The sequence below is a fragment of the Tachyglossus aculeatus genome, chromosome 3, assembly GCF_015852505.1.
Source record: "Tachyglossus aculeatus isolate mTacAcu1 chromosome 3, mTacAcu1.pri, whole genome shotgun sequence".
NCBI classification, from domain to species: Eukaryota; Metazoa; Chordata; class Mammalia; order Monotremata; family Tachyglossidae; genus Tachyglossus; species Tachyglossus aculeatus.
The window spans coordinates 74,799,436-74,823,797 of record NC_052068.1 but is presented as its reverse complement, the minus strand read 5'-3'; the positions used below and the strand labels follow the sequence as shown (position 1 = coordinate 74,823,797).

The 24,362-nt window shown below is 45.4% G+C and overlaps 1 protein-coding gene and 1 non-coding gene across 4 annotated transcripts in view; one reads left to right on the top strand and one right to left on the bottom strand.

The window, feature by feature from the left end:
- PRLR (prolactin receptor) overlaps window positions 1-24,362 on the bottom strand; it is a 214,370-nt gene that overhangs the window by 160,336 nt on the left and 29,672 nt on the right. The gene's annotated exons all lie outside the window — the stretch shown is intronic.
- On the top strand, window positions 5,584-5,721 carry LOC119926135. The gene has a single exon (XR_005450040.1). It is a non-coding gene; the product is annotated as a small nucleolar RNA SNORA7 (small nucleolar RNA).

Here is a 24,362-nt window from a genome sequence, read left to right as displayed (position 1 = left end):
GGAGCAGGCAGAGTAGCAGTGGGAAACAGTTTGGATGAGACTAGGTTGCCCTGCTGTGTTTTTTTTCAGTAGATGATCACACCATAGCAGGGATTGCATGATTTTTCTTATGTGTCTGTGGCACACTTTCATCTATATATATATATATGTTGAGGGGACCATTTTTGTTTGAAATAAATCACAGGCATGCCAGAGAATGAGTATTCACAAGGTCTGCATTTTCCTTCTTTACTGCCTTAAAGGCAAAGGAATCAATTGAGATTTTTAAATTGCTAGAAAAGGAAGATCGGCCTTAAGCACGGCATATCTGCATAAAGGAAAGATTGCTAGTGAGTTTGGAGTCCCAACAATACATAGTGCAACATAGTCATACAAGGAGGGATTCCATCTTGGATTAGAACCAAGGGCTTGGAACTGGGGAGAGTCAGGAATTGAGCTATGACCACTGAAGCACCATGAAAAGCCCATGGAAACTCAGTAGCTCTGATAGACATAATTCAAACTGAAACCGGAGACTGTGATAATACTGCCTACATACTTGCACACCTATGGCCTGAAATAAGTATCTGATCAAAGAAACAGCTGCTGCACAAATGGAAAGACAAATTCAGAATGGGAGAGGCAGAATTCCTAATGGAATGAAGTATACCAACACTAAAAAAATACACTGGTGGAAACTATCATCCAACCAAACTGAGCTTATTTCTTTAGGAGGAATTCAAACATCCAGGGAACCCAGCCAAAACAGCATCTTGGGTTTTCAAGGTGCTGGAGAGGACCAGGAAAAATGAACCACTCTCTTCCTGGGCCACCTAGTCTCTCTTCTCCCTGCCACTTAATATAATAATAACTATTAATATTATTAATATTTAAGAACTTGCTATGTGACAAGTAATGTGCTAAGTATCGGGGCAGATGTGATGCAATTAGATCAGACACAGTCCCTGTCCCACACTGGGCTTGTAGTCTAAGGGGGAGAAAGAATGGGTTTTCTCATTTTACAGGTGAGGAAACTGAGGCTCTGAGAAGATAAGTTACTTGTTCACTCTCACAACAGACAAGTATCAACTGTGCTGTACTCTTCCAAGCACTGCACACAGTAAATAATAAATACCTTTGGTGGATCTGGGAATAGAACAAAGGTCTCCTGACTCCCATCCCTGTGCTCTTTTCCTTAGGCCACACTGCGTCCCACTAACTAAGCCAGGACTATGTTTCTAAAAAGCTTCCAGAAGAAATTTTGCTGTATGGAGATACTGGGGCCAACTCGTGGATACAAGACAGGTTTAAATGCCCAGGCTCCTGCTCCCAACAAGTCGCTCCTATCAGCATCTCATTTCTGAAGCATGCTGGCCCAGGCAAGATTGGAGCTACATCACCAGAGAGGTGTGAACAATTTCTCGCCGTTCCTTAAGAAGAGCCTGGTAAAATGTACCTGGAATAATAGCGGTGCTAAATCCCTAGAACCAGATTAGAAATTTCCATGGTAACCCCAAGTCCCTGAAGCTCAAGAACTGGTTTGGGTTAACATTTAAAATGAACCCATCTGAGCATTTTTCTCATCTCAGGAAAGATGCAACTGAAGCTGGTGGACACTGGACTGGATGTCACTGTCATGCTGGGTGTCTTCAGGCAAGTCACTTAACCGCTCTGTCTTGTTTTCTACCTTACATTTTTTAAGCTTTTGGATATCCCTGGTGGGGGAAAAAGGTGGGTGGACACAATGAAAATTCATACTACAAGAAGTTTAGAAGTACATAATAGTTGTGGGGCTGAAAATGACCATGAAGTTGGAATGAGAAGATGGGTGTATCTTGAAATATAGGTTGCAAGCTTTGCCACTGGACTGTAAATTCACTGAGGGCAGGGATCATGTCTAGTAACTCTACTGAGAACTTGATACAGCACACAGTAAATGTTCAATAAATGTCATTGATTATTTGATTGATTGATCACAGAGGCTGCTTATCTCAGCCTAATGACCTCCTCAGTCTGATGCTAATCTTGGACTGCCGAGCCTGATGTACCTTGACACTTGAGTGAGAAAGCAGAAAATTGAATGAAGAAAGTCAGCCCCTAGGAGACTGTGAGTGCTTGGTAAATACTATTGATTGACTGATTGTCAAACAGAATGTGGCAGCAGCATGGCGTCACTCAAGGTCTACAACACTGTGGTGCTGTCCAATCTTCACCTGGATTTCCTCCAAATGCCACATCCAACGTTTTGAGTAGTTCCCGCTGTTCCTCCTCCACAGCCGCGACACGAGCATTGCTCCCAACTCGACTGCTCTCAGATTTGGCGTTTGCAACTTCATGGCTATTTTTAGTCCCACAACTATTATGTACTTCTAAATTTCCTACAGCATGAATTTGCATAGTGTCCGCCCACCTTCTGGATTTGTCCACCTCAAGGAACTCCCTAGGTGGTCTTCTGGTCACAATCCTTTATCATTGGTGGTGGTATCAGCGGATTAACAAGAACCCTGGTCTCTGGACTCCCAGAAATGCTCTCTTTCCACTGGACCAAGAGCAGGATGTTGACATAATAAGTTCATACTTGATGGTGTAATGAAATGCTATTAGAACCATGTTAAAAGCCTTTTAAAAATCTAAGTCACCTCTTCTGATTTACCTTTGTCCACATGCTAATTGCTGTGTGGCTACTTTAGCTTAGGCTCTATAAATACTAATAATACTAATCCCCCTCCCCATCCCCATCCCCTCTGACTTACCTCCTTCCCCTCCCCACAGCACCTGTATATATGTATATATGTTTGTACGTATTCATTACTCTATTTATCTATTTATTTTATTTGTACATATTTATTCTTTTTATTTTGTTAATATGTTTTGTTTTGTTCTCTGTCTCCCCCTTCTAGACTATGAGCCTGTTGTTGGGTAGGGACCGTCTCTATATGTTGCCAACTTGTACTTCCCAAGTGCTTAGTACAGTGCTCTGCACACAATAAGTGTTCAATAAATATGATTGAATGAATGAATAATACATTCACAAGCACAGCTTTCTTTTGTTGAAATGATATTGTCTTTCCCCACCAAGGGGAATCCTAATATAATCGCAGATTCCACTCATTTTCCAGGTAGAGAAGTGAGACTCACTGGTGTATAAAATTCCCAGGATCATTTCTGGAACTTTCCTTAGACGTGGCATTATTTTTGGTGCTCCGCCAATTCTCCCATATGGTGGCCATTTGGAAAAATGAGTCACGTACTCCTGCCAGGTGTTCTGCAAATCCCGCTTAAGCTCCTCCAGACTGCAGAAGCCATCAAGCTCTGTTAAAAGGCTAGCCCATGCCCTGCTCTTCAAGAGAATTTGTAGCAAGCTCGTAGACTAGTACAGACAAATAAGCCTTAAACAACACCTGTGACAAAAAGCTGGCTGGGCTGGGTCACTGAAAGACCAGGAAAGGCACTGATTATCCAAAGTGCAATTTGCAGTGGCTGCTGATTGGAGGAAAGCCAAGAAGTAAGGTAAGGAAGATACGGGGAGGATCTACATCTTCGAGCAAGTGTCACTCCTGACCCACAGATCCTGAATTCAACTCAGGAACTGCAGCACCTAGAGAGTCAAGTGTAGTGAGTAAGGGATGTGTGGGATAAGTGAAAGGAATTTTCAATCAACTGTATTTACTCAGTGCTTACTGCATGCAGAGCGCTCAACTAAGTGCTAGGAAGAATACAATGTACCATAGTTGGTAGACACATTAATTTGGGGGAAGAGTTGGGAGGAGTTTCTTTGGCTGTTAATAATATGCTGTGATCCTTGGTATGTCAAATCATATTTCACTTGTATTTGTTGGGTGCTTAGTGCAGGATGGGGCACTGTACTAAGTGCTTGGGAGGATACAGTATAATAGAGTTGTTAGACACATTCCCTGCCTTTGAGACATCTCTACTTGTGCGTCCTCTATCAACTCGAACTTAAAATGTCCAAGAAAGAACACCTTTATCTTCCCACCCAAGGTCTGTCTGCCTCCTGACTTTCCCAACTCTCTAGACAGCACTACCATCCTTCTAGTCTCACAAGCCCATAACTTTGGTGTTGTCCTTGACTCCTCTCTCATTCAACCCACATATTCAATCCATCACTAAATTCTGCTGGTCCCACCTCCACAACATACCTAAAACCCACCCTTTCCTCTCCATCCAATAATGGGGGTTAATACAATGATGTTAATACAATCATTCATCCTATCCTGCCTGGATTATTGTATTAGCTTCCTTGCTGACCTCCCAGCCTCCTGTCTCTCCCCACTCCAGTCCATACTTCACTCTGCTGCCTGGATCATTTTTCTACAAAAATGTTCAGGACATGTCACCCTGCCCCTCCAAAAACCTAAGTGGCTGTCCATCTACCTCCACATCAAACAAAAACCGTTCACCATTAGCTTTAAAGCACTCCACTACCTTTCCTCCTCTTACCTCACCATGCTTCTCTCCTTCTTCAACCCAGTCTGCATATTTCACTCCTCTAGTGCTAACCTTCTCACTGTTTTCACCTATCTCACCACCGACACCTAGTCCACATCCTGCCTTTGGCCTGAATGCCCTCCCTCCTCAAATCCAACAATTACTCTCCCCCTCTTCAAAGCCTTGTTAAAGGCAAAACTACTCCAAGAAGCCTTCCCTGACTAACCCCCCACCTTTCCTCATCTCCCGCTCCCTTCTATGTTGCCCTGACTTGCTCCCTTTGTTCTCCGCTTCCAAGCCCCATAGCACTAATGTACATATCTGCAATTTATTTGTACTGATGTCTGTCTCCCTCCCTCTAGACTGTAAGCTCACTGTGGGCAGGGAACATGTTTGCTTATTGTTGTATTGCACTCTCCCAACTGCTTAGTTCAATGTTCTGCACACAGTAAGTGCTCAATGAATACAACTGAATGATTGAATGAATGCCCACAATGAGTTTACAGTCCAGAGGATTCTGCCTTTAGGGTTATACTGTGATGGCGAATCCTGGCCTGGGATGCTTCAGTAAAGGAAGACCTGCTGTGAGCCAGAATCTCTGTGTGCGATCCCTGTGGGAATTGCTACCCTCCACTGCCCTAGTGACCCGGGATCTCTGTGTGCGATCCCTGTGGGAATTGTTGTCCTCCACTCCCCCAGTATCTCTGTGTGTGATCCTTATGGAAGTTACTGTCCTCCCCTTCCCAGTGACCCAGGATTTCTGTGTGTGAGCCCTGTGGGAATTGTTGCCTTCTCAGTGGCATTTTTCACTTATCAGTTTGGTCTAAAACATCCTGGTGGTTATTTTAATTTGTTCTGATTTCTTTGACCTTTTTGTTACCCGCCCTCGCAAAATTGGGTTTGGGACACCCTAACCACTTCCTCATAAAATGACCAAACAAAATCTCTCAGTTATCTTTTTCTCTCTGGTTCACCTTTTAGCCCATGATCATCAAGTGGCCCCACTGAATCGCTACCTACTTTTGATGAGGAATCGTTTCTTACTACATCCCACCTGATTATCTTATATCTAGCCCAAAGCTTACTACTGGCACACAGTAGGAACTAATTATCATCATCACCATTAACTAAAAAGTGTCAGGTGAGATATGAACCCCCCTCTCAGGGTCACACCTGGAGAGTTACCAGTACTCTACCAGTCTCAGCTATGGGAGGGAGAGTCAAGCAGAGGCCCACCCATTCCATTCCTTGCTTGGGCCATGGCTAGCAAGTGGAAGGCAATCTGCAACAAGTCAAAGTTCACCTATGCTGGGCAGCAGCAGCAAGGGAGGGAGTCAAGGCAGAGACTCAAGTTTACTGCATGGAAGGAGGCAATAATATGCCATTTCCATATTTTTACCAAGGAAACTCTACAGATATGCTACCAGAACGAGTGGAGGTGGGGCGTTCTGGGAGAGATGTGTCCGTGGCGTCTCTATGGGTCGGAAACGACTCGACCGCATGAGACAAGACAAGAGATGTGAACAGGAAATTAGGCAGGCTAATAAAAGAGTTTTAAGAACACCTTAGAAGGCATACCAAGTTTTCTGTTCACAAAACTTTTTAGGGACTTTTCTGTTTCCTTCCTTGAATATGTTTTCCTTTTAGAAATACAGTTTTTCCCTTCTGACGTCCATCATCACTCTCCCAGCATAGCCATGCAGAGTTCAGTTCCGTCACTGGATTAATTTTTTCGGTTCGGAAGGGCATGACTTGCCTGGTCTCCTAACTGATGCTGTTGTTTCAAACCCCTTTGCCGCAGAACACATATCACTTTTGAGAAGTTTGTTCATGTCTTATGCAGTGCAAGGAATCTCGGGATCACAAAATAACTTCCTTATCCAGACAGCAGTGAAAGCTCTCTCTTCCTATGGATAGATTCAGCACCTTCTTTTCACTTTTATTTCTAAATATTTCCTCGAGTGATGTGGTAACCGCATAAACTGCCTTGTCCAGTTGGACAAAATGAGACCCAAGAATAAAGCGATTTGCTTAATGACCCACCATAATTAGGAAAGAGAGACAGGGATCAAAGCCAAGTAATCATTAGACTGCAAGCTCAATGTGGGCAGGGAATGTGCTTACCATCTCTATTATATTGTCCTCTTCCAAGCACTTATGACAGTGCTCTGCTTACAGTAAATACCATTGTTGATGATGATGACACGAGCCCCTGTCTGCTGTGCAAACATACCTCTATCCCTCTTCTTCCCAGTATTAACTACCCCAAGACCCTGGGAGTGAATGCCAATGGAAAAATCCATTAAAATGGTGGCACCTTCTAGAAATTCCCAAATATAACCAAATCCTCTGGAACTGATTCCTAAAGGTAAAACCAAAGAGGGCAGAGATGTTGGGTTCAGTGGGGTGGTATGGTTGATAGTAGCTGCTCACATTCAACAACCCACGGGACGGTAAACATGTTACTGTTGCCTCTTGGGATTTTTGCTTCGGCCTTCTCTCAGTTTTTGAATCCAATTTTCAAGTGACTTCTGAATGTGCTCAAAGTAGCCATAATGATTCCCAGCTGAGACATATAGAGAGAAGCTGAAGAAACTTGGTTCTGCAATCATGGCACTCGCTAAGCACCCATGAAGCCAGAGTCAGCTCAGAGCAGAGCTTGGCAACTAATTTAGCCTTTCCTAGGGAAGGCAGTTGCTTTCTTTCCCCTGAGTTCCCCAGACTTCACTTTTTGTCTCTCTCTTCCTACATCTCCTCTCTTTTTTTTTTTAATGGTATTAGTTCAATGCTTATATGTGCCAGGCACTGTTCTAAAGTGCTGGGGTAGATAACAAGGTAATCAGGTTGGACAGAGATCAGGCCCCACATAGGGCTCACAGTCTTAAACCCCATCTCACAGATGAGGCAACTGAGGCCCAGAGAAGTGACTTGCCCGAGGTCACACACACAGCACACAAGTGGTGGAGCCAGGATTAGAACCCAGGTCCTTCCGGCTCCTAGGTCGGTGCTCTATCCGCTAGGCCGCACAGCTCCTCAGTGGCCAGCCCACTGTTGGGTAGGGACCGTCTCTATATGTTGCCAACTTGTACTTCCCAAGCGCTTAGTACAGTGCTCTGCGCACAGTAAGCGCTCAATAAATACGATTGAATGAATAAATGAATGAATGACTGAGGCTTGCTGCTTAAAAACCTTTGTTCCAAAGGCTCTGGGGTTGTGAGCCCACTGTTGGGTAGGGACTGTATATGTTGCCAACTTGTACTTCCCAAGCGCTTAGTACAGTGCTCTGCACACAGTAAGCGCTCAATAAATACGATTGATGATGATGATGCTACACCAGGCCTCACATGGCCGGAAGAAGATAGAAACAGACTGGACTCCTGAGCACTGCAGTATCCCAGCGCCTGGCTTGCCAAAACACCCTCTGGATAATACGGCAGGAGCGTGGAAGAGCGTGAGTGATATTACACGGGCAGATTTACAGGAGAAGCAGTGCGTCTTAGAAGACAGAGCACGGGCCTGGGAATCAGAAGCATCTGGGCTTTAATCCTGGCACCACTAGTCTGCTGGGTGACCTTGGGCGAGTCACTTCACTTCTCTGGGCCTCATCTGTAAAGGGAGGACTAAGACTGTGAGCGCCATAAGGGACAGGGACGGTGTCCAACTTGATTAGCTTGTATCTACCTCAGTACTCGGTCAGTACTAAGAGAAGAAGCAGCGTGGTTCAGTGGAAATCAATCCATCAATCAATCAATCGTATTTATTGAGCGCTTACTGTGTGCAGAGCACTGTACTAAGCGCTTGGGAAGTAAAAGTTGGCAACATATAGAGACGGTCCCTACCCAACAGTGGGCTCACATTCTAGAAGGGGGAGACAGACAACAAAACAAAACATATTAACAAAATAAAATAGAATAGAATAGATATGTACAAGTAAAATAGAGTAATAAATATGTACAAACATATATATATATATATATATATATATATATATACAGGTGCTATGGGGAAGGGAAGGAGGTAAGATGGGGGGATGGAGAGGGGAAGGAGGAGGCTCAGTCTGGGAAGGCCTCCTGGAGGGAAAGAGCCCAGGCTTGGGAGTCAGAGGTCATGGGTTCTAATCCTGGCTCTGCCACTTATCAGCTGTGTGACTTTGGGCAAGTCACTTAACTTCTCTGTGCCTCAGTTCCCTCATCTGTAAAAGGACCGTCTCTATATGTTGCCAGCTTGTACTTCCCAAGCGCTTAGTACAGTGCTCTGCACACAGTAAGCGCTCAATAAATACGATTTAAATAAAATAAATAAAACGGGGATAAAGATTGTGAGCCCCACGTGGGACAACCTGATCACCCTGAATCCCCGCAGCGCTTAGAACAGTGCTTTGCACATAGTAAGTGCTTAACAAATACCATTATTATTATTATTATTACTACTATGCCTTGCACAGAAGAAGTGTTTAACAAATACCGTAGAAAAAAGGACAAAGAGGATCTGCTGCCAGGCTCCAGACAATAATAATTGTTGTGGTGTTTGTTAAATGCTTACTATGTGCTAGGCACTGTACTGGGTTGAATAGAGAAGCAGCGTGGCTCAGTGACAAGAGCCCAGACTTGGGAGCCAGAGGTCATGGGTTCAAATCCTGCTCTGCCACTTGTCAGCTGTGTGACTTTGGGCAAGTCACTTAACTTCTCAGTTACCTCATCTGCAAAATGGGGATTAAGACTGTGAGCCCTAAGAGGGACAACCTGATCACCTTGTATCCCCCCAGTGCTTAGAACAGTGCTTGGCACATAGTAAGCGCTTAACAACGCCATCATTAATTAATTAATTAATTAGTCTGGGAGGCCTTCCCAGACTGAGCCCCTTCCTTCCTCTCCCCCTCGTCCCCCTCTCCATCCCCCCATCTTACCTCCTTCCCTTCCCCACAGCACCTGTATATATGGTTATACATATTTATTACTCTATTTATTTATTTATTTTACTTGTACATATCTATCCTATTTATTTTATTTTGTTGGTATGTTTGGTTTTGTTCTCTGTCTCCCCCTTTTAGACTGTGAGCCCACTGTTGGGTAGGGACTGTCTCTATGTGTTGCCAATTTGTACTTCCCAAGCGCTTAGTACAGTGCTCTGCACATAGTAAGCGCTCAATAAATACGATTGATGATGATGATGACGATGATGAATTAATTAGTACAAGTAAATCGGGTTGGTTACAGTCCCTGTCTCACATGGGGCCCACAGTCTTAATCCTCATTTTACAGATGTGGAAGCTGAGGCATGGAAAAGTCAAGTGTCTTGCCCAAGGTCTTCCAGCAGACAAGCGGCAGAGCCGGGATTAGAACCCGCAACCTTCTGACTCTTAGGCCTGTGCTCTATCCATTACGCCACGTTGCTTCGCCAGATCAGCAGACTCTCAGGGTTGGAAAAGATCTTGGAGCACAAGAACTGTTCACTTTCCAAGATCCCTGTGCTGGGGGCGGGTGGGTATCAGGCACGGTTTGGGGGAGAAGCAGCCAGGTACCTAGTGGTTCCCCCGCTCCCAAGTAGCCGTTCAACACCCCACAGCGCTTCAATCCTCACCTATGCCACCTTCTAGACCCCGAGGTTGCTACTTTGATTTCTCACGTTTTCCCTGGGGGGTCTGCTGCTACCTAATGAGTTGTCAGGGGCTAGGGCAGCAGGGAGGAACTGGAAGTGGCTGGCATGGACAAGGCAAGTCAAGCGGAGCCCTAATGCCAGGGGCATCGGTGCTGGACACTTGGGGTCCGAGAGGGCTTTGCTATTGAAAACATTTAGTATGTCCTGGGGAGAGAAAGGGGCAATGCTGTATGGAGAAACCAATCCGCAACCCCTCCTCTCTCTGGCTGCTCTGTCACTCCTGCTCTTTTGGGACTCCGTAATCACCTCTCCTCACCCCCCTGCCCCCAACACATACTCTCTCTCACTGAGTTTGAAATAGGAAAAGAATCTGAATTTCTTCCAACAGTGACTTCAGCTCAAGGTCATGTTGCAAACATGGGACCAGCCACCAGCGTGGACTACTAGAGAGAGCACAGGCCTCGGAGTCGCAAAGTCCTGAGCCCACTGTTGGGTAGGGACCGTCTCTATATGTTGCCAACTTGTACTTCCCAAGCGCTTAGTACAGTGCTCTGCACACAGGAAGCGCTCAATAAATACGATTGAATGAATGAAAGACCTGGGTTCTAGTCTCTGCTCCACCACTTGTCTGTTTGTGTGATCCTGGGCAAGTCACTTCACTTCTCTTGTGTCTCAGTCAGCTCATCAGTAAAATGGCCTGGGTCCAACCCTATGAACTTGTATCAACCCCAGCACTTAGAACAGTGCCTGACACATGGTAAGTGCTTAACATTGTTCCAAAGCTTCCTTCCAATAAGAAAAAAAAAAAAGAACAGACAATTCCAGTTAATGGGAGACAAGCTTCCTATTCTTTGACCCAGAATCCAGCACTCTAAAGACTTCATCAGGGGGTCAATGACACTGGATCTCTGATAATTGTAATTCTTCCCCATATATATTAAGGGCAGCCCATGGCCACTGACAACAATCAACTCACTATATCAGGTGATACAGTCTCCCCCCTTCTAGACTGTGAGCCCATTGATGGGTACGGATTGTCTCTATATGTTGCCGAATTGTACTTTCCAAGCACTTAGTACAGTGCTCTGCACACAATAAGTGCTCAATAAATATGATTGAATGAATGAATGAGTGAAAGTGCCACTGCCCACTTTTCCTACCAAAAAGAGTTTCTCTGATTTCCAATGAGAATTCCCTAAACCAAATCTAGAAATGATAACGGCAGTGGCAGACCGGGCTGGAATAAGTTGAATTTTCATCACCCCGCCATTCTCCACCAAGACCATGATAAAGCCCTAAAGTGGCAAATATTTATTTACGTGCCACGGAAAAGGTCAGAACAAATTCCTTTCTTGAATATGAGCGCTGTCTTCAGAAAGTCAAATGGATATTTCACAACAGGCCCTTTCTTGGTTTGAATTTCACACGTGTCACAGATCTCAACTAACTTTTCATGGGCCTTCTGTGTTTTCCCCCATGAATGAAGCTTGTAAAGGGCCTGGCCCTTGACGGGTATTCCTGAGCCAACAGCTTCATTCACTCTGTGCTGTTGCACACATCAGACTCCAGGCTTTATGTTCTGTATTACTGCTTTCCTGCCTCAAGCATGCCATGTTCGGAAAATGACCCGCCATGAGCAACTGACAAATCACGTAGCCTGAGCACACCAAACTAAGTCATTTAACCAATCGATCAATCATATTTATTGAGCACTTACTATGTGCCAAACACTGTACTAAGCGCTTGGGAGAGTACAGTATAACAACAGACACATTCCCTGCCCTTGATAAGTTTACAGTCCAGAAGGGGAGACAGAAATTGATATAAATAAATTAATCAGTAGTATTTACTGAACACTGATTGTGCGCAGAGCACTATGCTAGACACTTGAATGAATACCATGCAATACATTTAATAACAATAATAATAATAATGGCATTTATTAAGTGATTACTATGTGCAAAGCACTGTTCTAAGCGCTGGGGAGGTTACAAGGTGATCAGGTTGTCCCACGGGGGGCTCACAGTCTTAATCCCCATTTTACAGATGAGGACACTGAGGCCCAGAGAAGTTAAGTGACTTGCCCAAAGTCACACAGCTGACAGTTGGTGGAGCTGGGATATGAACCCAAAACCTCTGACTCCATAGCCTGGGTTCTTTCCACTGAGCCACGCTGCTTCTCCATTTAGTAGATGCAATCCCTGCCCACAAGGAATTTACCATCCACTGGAGGAGTTTATTTTAGTGACTACATTAGGGAAGGTGACATGATCCCTAGGTAAGGTGGCCTGATCCCCACCTTCAATGAATTTACAACCTAACTGTGAATAGACAGGCATGGGCTTGGGAGTCGGACGTCATGGGTTCTAATCCTGCCTCTGCCACTTGTCTGCTGTGTGATTTGGGGTAAGCTACTTAACTTCTCTGTGCCTCAGTTACCTCATCTGTAAAATGGGGATTAAGACTGAGAGCCCCACGTGGGATAACCTGATTACCTTGTATCTGCCCCAGCGCTTAGAACAGTGCTTGGCACATAGTAAATGCTTAACAAATACCATCATCATTATTATTATTATTATTATTATTATTATTATTATTATTTACAGTTAGTAGAAAAGAGCAGATATAACTGCATTTGTTTAGTGTTTACTGTGAGCCAAGCACTGAACTAAGCTGCGGGGTAAATACAAGATAATTAGGTTGGACATAGTCCCTGTCCACATGGGATGTGGCTTAGTGGGAAGAGCATGGGTTTGGGAGTCAAAAGTCATGGGTTCTAATTCCGGCTCCACCACTTGTCTGCTGTGTGAGTTTGGGCAAGCCACTTGACTTCTCTTTGCCTCAGTTACTTCATATGCAAAATGGGAATTAAGACTGTGAGCCCCACGTGGGACAACCTGATGACCCTGTATCTACCCCAGTGCTTAGAACAGTGCTCGACATATAGTAAGAGCTTAATAAATACCATAATTATAATAATTATTATTATTATTTAGTAAGAGGGAGTGGGATTTAATCCCTATTTTGCAGAAGAGGCAATAGAGGCACTTGGAGGAAATTGAGTTAAGTGACTTATCCAGGGTCACAAAGAATACCAGTGGTAGAGTCGGGATTAGAACCCAGGCCCTCTAACTCCAAAGCCCGTGCTCTTTCCACTAGGCCACACTGGGAAAGCCCCTTCCACCTGGTTCCATAAAGAGCAGTTAAGAATACTTCAGCAATAAATGGCCTTGACATTTGGGTGCAAAGTGATCATTCAGTCAATTTTCTCTATCAAGGCCCATGGTGGGAAAAACACTTTACTGGGCTTTTGGAAAAATGCAATTGAAAGGAAAAGGGCATAGTCCCTGCCTTTGAGAAGCTTACATTCTAATGGGGAGATAGACAGAAATGATATACTAGAAGTGGGAGCAGAAGAAAAAGCAGAAAAAACTGGTAGTAAGAAAAGCTCGGGAAAATTAAACAGATGAAAAAACATGTGGAGAACATATATCCGCGTATCCACAAGTGCTGAGAGTGGCTGTTAGGGTGGTGGAAATTAGTTGGGGTTGCCTCCTGTGGAGGAGGGGGCAGGTTCTGAAGAGCTTTGAAGATGGGAAGAACTTCATTTACAAGACAATCACTCTGTCCTTTATGCCCCTTCCTGCTGTTGGAGGCTAGCTTTCTACGACTACACACAGTAACAGGTTGACTTAATAGGGTCCAACTGAGAAAAGACAAGACCCTAATTTGCAGAAATAGAAGAGAAATCCACAGTCAGGCTAAAATAATTCACTCCACTGACAGGAAAATACGCTTGTCTATAAAATAAATTGTCACTCCCCACCTCCCCGCAGCGTCCCCATTGGAGAATTAGCAAACAAATTTATATTATTCACTCCAACAATCCGACAATCCACTTTCTGTTTCTTTTAATCCCTAGTGTGAGAGAAGCAGCTTGGTCAAGTGGCAACAGCCCGGGGCTGGGAATCAGAGGGCCAGGAATCTCATCCCAGCTCTGCTCTGGCCCAGCCTGCTTTGGGCCCTCAGGCCAGTCACTTCCCCTCTTTGGGCCTCAGTTTCCTCATCTGTAAAATAGGGATAACAGCATCTGCTTCTCCCTATCTCACAGGGATGTTCTGAGGACAAAATGAGATAAGAACTGAGATAGCACTTTGGAAAAATAAAAGTCTTTTACCGATTCAAGGTCTCATTCTATAAAAGGAAGCTGAGAGAGAAAGAAGTGGGAAGGGAAAGTTGTGTTCAATCTACTTCATTCATCACATGCAACTGCCTCTTATTTCCCTCCCTTAAAGTCAAACTTTCTATGTCATTAAGGCGATCAATGCCATCAGCAGCAGCATCATGACCACCATTATCAGCAACAGGTATTTATTACATGCACTCATGGTACATATTACCAAGCACTTCAATTCATTCATTCATTCAATCAATCATATTTATTGAGCACTTACTGTGTGCAAAGCACTGTAGTAAGTACTTGAAAAGTGCAATGTTAAGTGCATTTATTCCCCAGCCAGGAGAATGGGTTTGTAAAAACTTATGAGGGCCGGTAAATAATTCACAAGGCAATCTTACACATTCAGAAGATAGCTGACAATCCCTCCCCTCTACTTAATCATGAGCAGTCCTACAGTGTGTACCAAATGTCCGCAGATTTATCTTACCCATCCTGAGGAATGGGTAAAAGCTAGCTTCACTCTCTGGGACAAAGACGTTTTAGATGACCAAGTGGCTCAGTGGAAAGAGCATGGTCTTGGGAGTCAGAGGACCTGGGTTCTAATTTCAGGCAGAGGAATGGGCCTTGATTGATGAGCTAATGAGGGGAGAGTCCCAACTTTCATTGTCACATATTGTTTTCAATGTGGAATTCACTCAAACCAGCAGCAAGTTATTCCAGTGGAGTGATTAAGTCAGACACTTGAGAAAGTCAGATCCTTTGGGAGGTGCAGAGAGAGGAACCATTTTGTTCCAGGGTGGGCCCTTCAATCAGGAGGGGTCATCTAGACTGTAAGTTCATTATGGGCAGGGAATGTGTCTACCAACTCTGTTGTATAATAATAATAATGATGATAATCATAACAGTATTTGTTAAGCACTTATTTTGCGCCAAACACTGTGCTACGACAGATTCAAGATAATCAGGTCCCTCATGGGCCTCTTAGTCTAAAGTAGAAGAGAAAACAGTTACTGAATCCCCATTTTGCTGATGAAGGAACTGAGACTGTGAGCCCACTGTTGGGTAGGGACCGTCTCTATATGTTGCCAACTTGTACTTCCCAAGCACTTAGTACAGTGCTCTGCACACAGTAAGTTCTCAATAAATACGATTGATTGATTGATTGATTGATTGAGAAGCTAAGTGACTTGTCCAAGGTTAAACAGCAGATAAGTGGCAGAGCTAGGATTAGAAACCAGGTCCTCCGATTCCTAGGCCTGGGCTCTTTCCACTAGGTCAAGCTGCTTCTCAACTGCTCTCCCAAGTGCTTAGTACAGTGCTCTGCACACAGTAAACACTCAATCAATTCCATTGACTGATTCTGTTGGCTCTCCCACCTGACAGCACCACCTGACAGTGAGGAGGTAGAGAAAATGAAGTTTAACACTAACCATGGCACCAATGTAGTGATGCTGACCCTGATAAAAGGGGGTCTGTAGATTATGCTGCTGCTGACAGCAACATGTGGATCTTTATAGCATCAGATTGCTACTGGAGCAAACTATCCCTCACTCTTTTTTGCATGAAAAGTAACTTAGACCAAGTGGGCAGTATAGAACTCCAGGAAAGTACTGGGGTCACAAGGATTACTGTGAACTGGCATTTTTTTTAATAAGACAAATTTAATTGTACCAAGGGAATAACTTTCAAGATGACTGTTTTACTGAATTCCATGCATTAAAATAATCTGAGAAGCTGGGAGGAGAAGAATTTACAAAAGTAGAGATACTGCCACAAGGCATTTGACAGGTTGTTGCTCCTTGTTTCGTAAACCTCTTCTTTCCCCACTTGGTGTTGCAAGCACAGATGGACAAAGGTGAGGTCAGTTTGCTCTAATGCCACTGATGGTTATTTATGTCCTTCAGAGGAGAACACAACTGTTATTTCTGCTCTCAATGATAAGTAAATCTTTCAGTGGGAAGGACAAATATGATACTTAGAAACATTGCTGAATGGGGCAACTCTGCTACACCTCCTTTTAGGGAACTTGTGTTTCAAAGGCCATTTTGTGTGATATTTTCCCCCGGAGGGCAACATGGAATTTCCTTTTTCAGTCTTTTTTCCCTTTTGAAAATAATCTCCGATCAAATCAATTAGGACCAAATTTCATGTGTCAAATATGATAGTTGGGATTACTAAAGGATAAGAATTAGGGAGCACCGGAGATAGAAACAACATTGCCAACATATTTGATGAATGAATCTCAATTATACAGATGGAACACTGAGGCACAGAGAGGCCAAGTGATCTACCCAGGGTCACACAGTCAATCAGCTCAGCCAACTTCTAACCTGGCGCTTTCTCTCCATATTAGAACTCAGATGCTTGCTGGGCAATCAACCAATCAATCAATCATATTTATTGAGCACTTGCTGCCCACAGAGCACTGTACTAAGCATTTGGGATAGGACGACAAGAGTTGGTAGACACCTTCCATGCCCACGTGGCTCCGTGGTTACATCCACCTTCCATGCTTACGGACTAGCGGGGAGTCAGACATCCAAATGAATTGCAGAAGTGTACATAAGTGGGTGAGGGCTGAATATCAAGTACTCAAAAGGTATAAATCCAAATGCAAGGGTGTCACAAAAGTGAGAGGGAGCAGAGGAAAAGAGAGCCTAATCACAGAAGTTGTGATGTTGGAAAGGCTTTGGAGGTGGGGACAGTGGTGGTTCTACATGGAGTGGGAGGGAGTTTCAAGGCTAGCGACAAGGCAAGGGATTGGCGGCAAGATAGACTAGAGAGACGCACAGTAGCTAAAAGATAGAAATGAGGATGCTGGGTTGTAGGAAATCAAAGAGGTAAGATAGGAAAGGTCAAGGTGTTTGAGTGTTTTAAAGCCAATGGTGAGAAGTTTCTGTTTGATACAGCAGTAGGTGGGCAACCACTGGAGGCTCTTAAGGAGTGTGGGAACATGGACCAAATTTTTCTCTTTTTTTTTTTAGAAAAATGATTCAGGCAGCAGAGTGAAATATGGACTGGAGTGAGGATAGAAAGGAGGCAGGGAGGTCAGTGAGGAGGAGGATGCAGTAGACAAGATAAGTTAGGTGCTTGGTTCAGGTTGGTAGCAGTTTGGATGGAGAGGAAAGGGTAGATTTTATAGAGGTTGTGAAGGTAAAACAGATAGGATTTGGTGACGCTGAAAATGTGGGTTGAATGAGAGAAAAGTCAAGAAAAATGTCAAGGTTATAGGCTTATGAGGCAGGGAGGATGGAGGTGCTGGCTTTTTTTTTTTTAAATATCTGTTATGCACGTACAATCTGCCAGGCACTGTACTAAGTGCTGGGGTACATATAAGATAATCAGGTTAGAGTCAAGGATGATACCAAGGTTGCAGGCTTGTGAGACAGGAAGGATGGTAGTGCTGTCTACAGTGATAGGAAAGTCAGGGAAAGGATGGGGTTTGGGAGGGAAGATAAGGACATGTTGAGTTTTAGTTGGCAGGCAGACATCCAGATGGAGATGTCCTGAAGGCAGGAGGAGATATGAGCCTGGGGGGGGAGGGAGAGAGAACGGGGTGGAGATGTAGATTTGGGTGTCATCAGCATAGAGATGATTGTTGAAGCCGTGGAAGTGAATGAGTTCACCAAGGGAGTGAGTATAGATGGAGAACAGAAGGGGACCAAGAACTAGGAATCCCTACAGTAAGGGGATGGGAGGGGGAGGAGGAACCCACCAAGGAGACTGAGAATGCTGCCCAGGTTCACCCTATCAACAGTTGCTGGGCAAGAGAAGAGCAGTTGTTTCTCCTCCACTGGCCCCCACATCCAAACCAACGGGCCGGGGGAGCCTGGTCAAGTGCCTGGTCATCTCCATCAGTGACCCCCTTGAGTCTGGCCACAGGCCGGTAATAATTATGGTGTTTGCTAAACGCTTACTGTGCTGAGCACTGTTCTAAGGCTGGTGAGAAGTGACGTGATGCCAGCTGGGGAGAGACCAGACACCCTCCCTCCCCGCCACAAGCTGGTCCTCCCAGATGCTATCCCCACCTCCACTTAATTGAGCACTTCCTGTGTCCAAAGCACTGGCCTAAGCCCTTGTACAATACTGCAGAGTTTGTAGATGAGATGCCTGCCTCAGGAGTGAGGTTGAGGTGAGAACTTCCCAGAGCTGAATGTTGGTGTTTAAGGCATGGTCCCACTCCTCCCCTTATCCCACCTCCAGCCCCTAGCCCTCTCCCTCCCTCTGCCATTTGTCAGCTGTGTGACTTTGGTCACTTAACTTCTCTGTGCCTCAGTTATCTCATCTGTAAAATGGGGATGAAGACTGTGAGCCCCATGCGGGACAACCTGATTTCCTTGTATCTACCCCAGCACTTATAGCAGTGCTTGGCACATAGTAAGCACTTAATACCATTACTATTATTATCATTATTATTATTATTACCCCAGCCATTGGTACAATGCTTGGCACATAGTAAATGCCAACAAAGCCCACAGTCATTATTTTTGATTGTAACAAACAGTCCCTCACTCATGGACCAAAGACCAGTTTTGGAAAATTAGGGTGGCCACACTACTGTCTCCAACCCAATCTGCTTATATCCACCCCAGTGCTTAGTACAGTGTCTGGCACATAGTTAAGTGCTTAACAATACATTATTATTATCATTATTATTATTATTATTGATCTCTGCACTCCCCTGGTAGCCAGCCACCTTTCTCTGCTGCCACCCAGCTCCGGCCAGATTGCCGGGGCCAGGGGGTGGCAGAAGGAGGTGAGCAATGGTGAGCACCAGGCGACAAGGTCCAGCCCTATAAGAAGTCACAGAAGACACGTTTGGTGCTAAAATGGGGCAGAGAATGAGGCAAACTCTCCTCAGTCTCTATTAATCAATTACATTTGAGTGATTATTGTGTGCAGAGCACTGTACTAAGCGCTTGGGAGAGTACACTATAACAGAGTTGGTAGACACATTCCCTGCCCACAAGTTTCCAGTCTCCACCCCTCTACTAATTAATTGATTCCAGTGTTTGTCATGCACTTACTACGTGCCCAGCACTGTACTAAGTGCCGGAGTAAATGCAGAATGTTCAAATCAAAACACAATCCCTGTCCCATATAGGCTCATAGTCCAAATAGGAGGGAGTAGGATTTAATTCCCACTTCAATCTCTTCTTCCTTTTCCCTCATTCCCCCCTCTCCCTATGTCCCCCTCATTTTCCTTCTCCTGTCTTGCCTTACCCCTTAGAAGCCCAGCCCCTCTTAGACCTTATCCCTCCTCCCACTCTGAATTCATTAAAGTTTGGCTGTCGGACAGCAGGATAAACAAAACCAACATTCTTTACCCTTAACCCCCACACAAGTTTTTAATGGTCCCAGCTACGGAGACTTATTCTATGACTGCAAGTCTGGCAATGCACTAAGAAAACTACTCAAGACCCAGAGATGGGAGTTAAACTTTGACTCTGAAGAGCATTTTCAGCTCTTTTACAGTAGTGACATTTATTAGTAGTACAATTAATAAGCATTTGCCTGCTGTCTAACTTTGGACCAATCACTTAGCTTCTTTGGGCCTCAGTTTCCTCGTCGGTGAAAATCTGTTCTCCCTCTCCTTAGACTGAGCCTGTGGGAAAGGAACTGTGTCTGATCTGCTTATTTCGTATATACCCAGCCCTTATTTAAGCAATAGTTGAGTGTTTACTGTGTGCTGAGAAGTGCTCAGAGCTTGGGAAAGTACAGGAACACAATACAACAGATTTGGTGGACATGTTCCCTGCCTGTGAGCCCACTGTTGGGTAGGAACTGTCTCTATATGTTGCCAACTTGTACTTCCCAAGCGCTTAGTACAGTGCTCTGCACACAGTAAGTGCTCAATAAATACGATTGATGATGATGATGATGTAATGAGCTTACAGCCTAGAGGGGAAGATAGGCATTAGTGTAAATGTATAAGTGCTGTGGGACTGAGGGAGGGATAAATAAAGGGTGCAAAACTAGGAGCAAGTGTGAGGCAGAAGGGAGTGGGAGAAGAGGAAATGAGTGTGATCAGTGTTTGGCATAAAGTAAGCACTTAATTATCACAATTATTATTACTATTGTATGTTAAGTGTTGGCGTAGATGCAAGATAATCGGATCAAGCCCAGTCTGTGTCCCACATAAGGCTGATGATCTACTGGGAAGGGAGAGCAGTCACATGTCTATTTGATAGGGGAGAAACTCCCACCAAAGCGCAATTCACAGTCCTAGGATTGGATAGCTTTCAAGTTTTCTCAGGCTGCAGTTTTCCCATATTTACCCATTTCAGTTTTATGGATCAATAAAACACCATAGGATTCACAGGCACTAATCACCCTGCCTTCTAAGACCCCCACTGCCTCCCCATCTGGAATTTAGAAGGCCCTTAGGGAGAATCCTATAGTCTTTCAGGATACCAGATACCAGAGAAGCAGCATATCTCAATGGAAAGAGCCAGGCTTTGGAGTCAGAGGTCATGGGTTCAAATCCCATCTCCGCCAATTGTCAGCTGTGTGACCTTGGGAAAGTCATTTAACTTCTCTGTGCCTCAGTTCCCTTATCTGTAAAATGGGGATGAAGATGGTGAGCCCCCCGTGGGACAACCTGATCACCTTGTAACCTCCCCAGCACTTAGAACAGAGCTTTGCACATAGTAAGCGCTTAATAAATGCCATTATTATTATTATTCTTATCTGGCCTAAGGAGGAGTCTCTTTAGAAGTCATCATCATCATCAATCATATTTATTGAGCACTTACTATGTGCAGAGCACTGTACTAAGCGCTTGGGAAGTACAAATTGGCAACATATAGAGACAGTCCCTACCCAACAGTGGGCTCACAGTCTAAAAGAACAGATCCAAGTGTATAGGTGACCCTGAAGGGAGAGGGAGTCCAGGGAGTAATCTAGGTGCTGAGGAAGATGCTTGGGGAAGGAGCATGATATAGTGGATAGAGCACAGGCCTGGGACTCAGAAAGTCATGGGTTCTAATCCCATCTCTGCCACCTGTCTACTGTGTGGCCTTGGACAAGTCACTTAACTTCTCTGTTCCTCAGTTACCTCATCAATAAAATGGGGATTTAGACTGTTGGCTCCACGAGGGAGAGGGAATGTATCAAACCCAATTTGCTTGTCTCCACCCTAGAGCTTAGTACAATGCCTGCTACATAGTAAGTGCTTAACAAAGACCTCATTTATTATCTGGAATAGCGGCACTTTATGTATTTATCAAACTTGTACCTGAGGATTCAGGTTTCAACCACAGTAGGGGGAAAGCAAACTCAGATGGAACTGTAAGTAGATGCTCAATGAAAAAGGCTGCACCCATCATCTTCTGGAGCAGAGAATGCACCCCCACTCTTTCATTCATTCGTTCATTCAATCGTATGTATTGAGCACTTATTGTGTGCAGAGCACTGTACTAAGCACTTAGAGAGTACAATTCAGCAACAGAGACAATGCCTACCCAACAATGGGCTCACAGTCTAGAAGGGGGGAGGACAACAAAACAAAGCAAATCAAGTAGACACTTGTCTCGGAAACCTAAAGGGACCATCAATGCATCAATTCCCCCTTCTGGACTGTAAGCCTGTTGTTGGGTAGGGACCGTCTCTATATGTTGCCAACTTGTATTTCCCAAGCGCTTAGTACACTGCTCTTCACACAGTAAGCACTCAATAAATGATTGAATCAATCAATCAATCAATCGTATTTATTGAGCGCTTACTATGTGCAGAGCACTGTACTAAGCGCTTGGGAAGTACAAATTGGCATCACATAGAGACAGTCCCTACCCGATAGTGGGCTCGCAGTCTAAAAGGGGGAGACAGAGAACAGAACCAAACATACCAACAAAATAAAATAAGTAGGATAGAAATGTACAAGTAAAATAAATAAATAAATAAATAAACAGAGTAATAAATATGTACAACCATATATACATATATACAGGTGCTGTGGGGAGGGGAAGGCGGTAAGGCGGGGGGATGGAGAGGGGGACGAGGGGGAGAGGAAAGAAGGGGCTCAATCTGGGAAGGCCTCCTGGAGGAGGTGAGCTCTCAGCAGGGCCTTGAAGGGAGGAAGAGAGCTAGCTTGGCGGATGGGCAGAGGGAGGGCATTCCAGGCCCGGGGGATGACGTGGGCCGGGGGTCGATGGCGGGACAGGCGAGAGCGAGGTACAGTGAGGAGATTAGTGGTGGAGGAGGGGAGGGTGCGGGCTGGGCAGTAGAAGGAGAGAAGGGAGGTGAGGTAGGAGGGGGCGAGGTGATGGAGAGCCTTGAAGCCCAGGGTGAGGAGTTTCTGCCTGATGCGCAGATTGATCGGTAGCCATTGGAGGTTTTTGAGGAGGGGAGTGATATGTCCAGAGCGCTTCTGGACAAAGATAATCCGGGCAGCAGCATGAAGTATGGATTGAAGTGGAGAGAGACACGAGGATGGGAGATCAGAGAGAAGGCTAGTGCAGTAGTCCAGACGGGATAGGATGAGAGCTTGAATTAGCAGGGTAGCGGTTTGGATGGAGAGGAAAGGGCGGATCTTGGCAATGTTGCGGAGCTGAGACCGGCAGGTTTTGGTGACGGCTTGGATGTGAGGGGTGAATGAGAGAGCGGAGTCGAGGATGACACCAAGGTTGCGGGCTTGTGAGACGGGAAGGATGGTAGTGCCGTCAACAGAGATGGGAAAGTCAGGGAGAGGACAAGGTTTGGGAGGGAAGACAAGGAGCTCAGTCTTCGACATGTTGAGCTTTAGGTGGCGGGCGGACATCCAGATGGAGATGTCCTGAAGGCAGGAGGAGATGCGAGCCTGGAGGGAGGGGGAGAGAGCAGGGGCAGAGATGTAGATCTGGGTGTCATCAGCGTAGAGGTGATAGTTGAAGCCGTGGGAGCGAATGAGGTCACCAAGGGAGTGAGTGTAGATTGAGAACAGAAGGGGACCAAGCACTGAACCTTGGGGAACTCCCACAGTAAGAGGATGGGAGGGGGAGGAGGAGCCTGCAAAAGAGACTGAGAAAGAACGACCGGAGAGATAAGAGGAGAACCAGGAGAGGACGGAGTCTGTGAAGCCAAGGTCAGATAACGTGTTGAGGAGAAGGGGGTGGTCCACAGTGTCAAAGGCAGCTGAGAGGTCGAGGAGGATTAGGACAGAGTATGAGCCGTTGGATTTGGCAAGCAGGAGGTCATTGGTGACCTTTGAGAGCGCAGTTTCCGTGGAATGAAGGGGACGGAAGCCAGACTGGAGGGGGTCGAGGAGAGAGTTGTTGTTGAGGAATTCTAGGCAGCGCGTGTAGACAACTCGTTCAAGGAGTTTGGAAAGGAATGGTAGGAGGGATATGGGACGATAACTAGAAGGTGAGGTGGGGTCAAGAGAGGGTTTTTTTAGGATGGGAGAGACATGGGCATGTTTGAAGGCAGAGGGGAAGGAACCAGTGGAGAGTGAGCGGTTGAAGATGGAAGTTAAGGAGGGGAGAAGGGATGGAGCGAGAGATTTCATAAGATGAGAGGGAATGGGGTCAGAAGCACAGGTGGCCGGAGTAGCACTTGAGAGGAGGGAGGAGAGTTCCTCTGAGGATACCACTGGGAAGGATGGGAGAGTAGCTGAGAATGTTGAGAGCCGGGGGGTTGGAGAAAGGGGGGAAGAGACTTTGGGGAGGTCGGACCTGATGGATTTAATTTTGTTAATGAAGTAGGAGGCCAGATCGTTGGGGGTGAGGGAAGGAGGAGGGGGAGGAACCGGGGGCCTGAGAAGGGAGTTGAATGTACGGAAGAGCTGGCGGGGGTGATGGGCATGGGTGTCAATAAGGGAGGAGAAATAGTTTGAATGAATGAATGCAAGCCTGCAGGCACTCAAGACAATTACCATCCTGTCCTAACTTCTGCTTACCCTCAAAAGCCCTCAACGCAGGACGAAGAGTTGCTCAGAACCTCCATCCCAGCAAGAGCCCATTCAGCCTAGGGCCTTGACCTAGTCCTACATCCGTAGGTCGATCCAAGCTTGTGGCAGGCTTTTAATCCAATGGTCACCCAGAGAGGCCTCTGATTACCCCCAATGAAATCGAACAAGGAGGAGCACAGATGTCACATGGATCATCACACGGGACACGGGACATAATGTCCCGATGGCATATGTCTACTCTTCACTCAGCTGCCCGGCTTATCCTTGTAC